This window comes from Apis mellifera, linkage group LG12 (assembly GCF_003254395.2).
Source record: "Apis mellifera strain DH4 linkage group LG12, Amel_HAv3.1, whole genome shotgun sequence".
Lineage (NCBI taxonomy): Eukaryota > Metazoa > Arthropoda > Insecta > Hymenoptera > Apidae > Apis > Apis mellifera.
The window spans coordinates 11,322,409-11,326,265 of NC_037649.1; the positions used below are offsets into that span (position 1 = coordinate 11,322,409).

Here is a 3,857-nt window from a genome sequence, read left to right on the forward strand (position 1 = left end):
CTTCTTAGCAGATTCGAGAGAAGTACGATAGAATATAAAATGTCGATAAAAAATATCAGAATCACTTACGATTGATGCAACAGACTATGTTCGCTCTTGCGTGTCGGATCAATTCCAATTCTTTCAAAAAAGAAAAAGGTTAAGACAATTTCTTTGCACGAATAACGGTTCAAGGTTGAAGATGAATTTGCACACGTGTAAAATTTGATGAGATTTGTTATAACACCGCTATTCTCGCGCTATTCTCACGGTACACGTTCGTTTAGGTTATATGTGCTTCTTTTTTGTACTCCGATCACTATTCGATTATCACTGAATGCGAAGAAAATAAGCAAACACGAATGAAAATCTCGTAAAAGATACACAGAAAGGAAAAGAAAAAGGTATCGAGCAAAAAAACGTACTTGTTTCTCGGACTCGTTACCACTTGTTAGGTAGCGTAGTTGAATGCGTCACGCATCAATCACGTTTGACCGTCGTTCGTAAGTTCGGTTCAGCGTCTTGCACGCGCACACACGTTCGACGCATCGACGACGAATCAACAAACACAAACGACCGGAGCACGGTTTCGCGCGGCGGCGGCGGCGACGACAACCACCACGACGACGGCGAGGACGAGGATGAGGATAACGGTGACGCGGCAGGACGAGGATCATGACTCGTCTCTACCGTCCATACCGTCTTGCCTCAGGACGTCCGCGATATTTTCGGCAACTTCTCGATTGCGATTTCGATGGTTGTTCATCGGATTCGGGGAAATCGACTGGAACGTGAGAAATAACGATAACGATGACGGTGACAACCACTGTAACTATGTTTACTCTCCGTAAGAATGCTGGCACTAGTTACGTTACTCTCGAAGCGTGCATCGAGCATGAAGCACTGTTTACATGCGAGCAGGGGCGCCATGGTCACTGCCGCTTCTGTGCTTTCCTCGTCTGTACAATCAGCACCGTGATTTCAAATCTGCTATCCTTCGTTCTGGCGGCGCCAACGCGTACCGCGTCCTCCACTCGGGAACCTTCCTCATCGCCGCAACATCAACTGCATCCGAATGGTTCTTCATTCATCTTCGCGTTCATTACTTTTCTTTCCTCATCGTCGTCGTCAATCCGCTCTTCTCCTCTACACTCATACACCCGTCTCACTGCTTGTAACCGTATATACTCGATCCACTCTATAAATCTGTCCTTTTCCGTCTCGTATTCCCCTTGGTCTTCTCGTCGTTGTCCTTTCTCTCTATCTTGCTCGCGTTCACCGTTTCCCACCTCTCTCTTCCTTCACCATCGTTCACCTCTCGCGCTCCTCCCACCCTCTCTCTCTCACTCTCACGCGGCTGGCCGAAGCGACACGAGTGCTGCTCCAGAGTTGTGCGACGCGTGCCAAAGCTCTCGTTAAACTAAACTCCGATAGAACTAGCGCCACGCCCTCCACGCAGGTGGCAGCACCCACCGTCGTCATCTCGCCAACTTTTCACAAATTTCGTTTTTTACCCCATATTCTCAACCAACCGTTTCTATTTCACAACGATCATCCCTCCAATATGCTTCTTTTTATTCTTGGTAGAGCCTTTAACTGGTTTGTTCTTACTCTCTTCCATGCTACGTTCCTTGTTCCTTGTTCCTTATTCCTTCTTCTTGCATTTCTTTCTTTATATACATTTACTTACGTACGCTCTTATACATTTTTCTCGTTGGATCTTATTCTTTCGATCTTTCGACTTATTCTCTTCGCATTTATTTTTCAACATTGCCTTCCTCTTCATTCCTCTTAGTGCCTTTTCCTTCTTCTTTTAATTTTTTATCATCTTATATTAATATCGTATTTTCTTAATTATTAATAATAATAAATCGTTGCTTTTTTTTATAATTTATCGATTCGAATTAAAATTTTATCGATGATAGTTTAAATCTAATCGCAAATAAGATTTCAAACTTTTTACTTGTTTATACAATTTTACGATTCGATATTTCAATTATTTTTAATCAACCTCTTTGTTCATTCCAAAGAATGAAAAATTTAACATTACGTTAGAGATGAATTTATCGTTTCGTTGCACGCTTTCTCTATTATCTTAATAGAGAATATTTCATGTCTGTTTCTTCCCTATTGTTTACTTGTGCGCTTCCAATGTCGTTCTATCTCTAATTTCTGTTTCGATTCCATAGTTTCCATATCTCTTATTATTTCCATCATTTTTCATATCTCTTGTTATGCCATGTTTCTTTTTTGATATATCGTTATCGTCAATAATTTCAAAATAAATTCTTGAAATAGAACAGTAATAGAAACAGTAATAGAAATTAAAACTATTTTTGAGATAGAAGTAATGGACAATGATTTCGCATAGAAAACCGAATAAAAATCGATCGTTTATCGATGTTGTCAAGATAGGAGTGAATGCTATGCGTTTCTATCCATTCTTTTGAAGCAAAAACGTAAATCGGCGTTTTATACCACAAACGATCAAGTTTGCTCGATTGCGATATTACAGTAGAGAACACGTTTGTAGAAGCGTTTCCATAATCGTTTACTTTCGTTCACTTTGCAACGAATCGGAAATGAGGCAAATCGGAAGTGGCAAATATTTGAAAGCGTTGTAAATTCTTTAAAAATTATGTTTCACTTTTAAATAATATAATCGATATTTTCATTGTATTATTTATTTAATTGTAGTGATTTTAAAATATTCAATATAGATATGTAAATTTTATAATTTAAATTTGTAATATAGAAAATAGATGAAAATTTTCTATTGAATCCTTCCTATTATATAAAATAGAAATAAATATATCAAATACGGCATTTTCTCGAATTTGACAAATAAAGATTACTTCGTAATGCTATTGTTAGATCCAATGCATAATGAAGTTTTTTACATACCAAATGTTACGGTCTGATGGTTAAGATCTATTGAATATTGTCACGCAAAGTTTTAACTATCAATTCTGTAAGCAATAAATTATTCTTGCTGTCAGTTTTATTGTTTCATTTCATAAAATCGATCTGTTACAAAAATCCATTTAAAATTCTATTTTTTTTTTAGTTAGATAACAATTCTACCCGAAAACGTACCAAATAATATTTTTATCTTAATAAAAAATTATAATCAACATGATATATCGATTACTTTACATATCACAATTAATATATTTATCTGAAATATTGTTATAATTCATTATTCATAATTATAAATTGGTAGGATTATATCGAGACATAGAAAGATGAATTGCATATTTGATAAATCATGTTTTAACAGATGGATAATAAACTGTGCAATGAACCGCAAATTTTCTACCGATATTCGTAAAATCGAAGTTTTGCTATAATTGAGCTATTTCAATAAATTCCATTGGTAGTACATTTACGGATGGCTCAATCGATATATATTTTACTGTCAAGATAAATCTTCCGCTTGAGATCGGTTTCAACTATTCCCTGCTATTTCAAGATATTTTCACAACAGTTAAACTAGAAAAATAATTAAACTAAAAAATTAAATTAGATATGATGACACGTTATCGGACAAAATGAAGAGAAAAGATAATGAAAATATTAATTACCTATCATCATTTTTGTCAATCTATTTAATCTTCTCCAAGTGAGTAAATTTTTGTAAACAAATGATAATAATTTGTTAGTTTCACTTGTTTTTATTCGATTCGATCGAAGAATGTCTGTTTATTATATATACACAACATAGATATAATGTAGAATAAAAATTATTAAATAAAATATTATGATCCAAAAATAATAAATATTTCTCATTGTTATATTAGAAATTGATGAACGTGATGATGAAATTTTAGAAATTTTATTTCTTATAAAAATATTAAAAAAACATTGTAAAAATGAAA

The 3,857-nt window shown here is 34.7% G+C and overlaps 1 non-coding gene across 1 annotated transcript; it reads right to left on the bottom strand.

Moving 5' to 3' along the window:
- Positions 1 to 618: 618 nt before the first annotated feature.
- On the bottom strand, positions 619 to 693 carry Mir9867 (microRNA 9867). The gene has a single exon (NR_127348.1). It is a non-coding gene; the product is annotated as a microRNA 9867 (primary transcript).
- Positions 694 to 3,857: the final 3,164 nt, after the last annotated feature.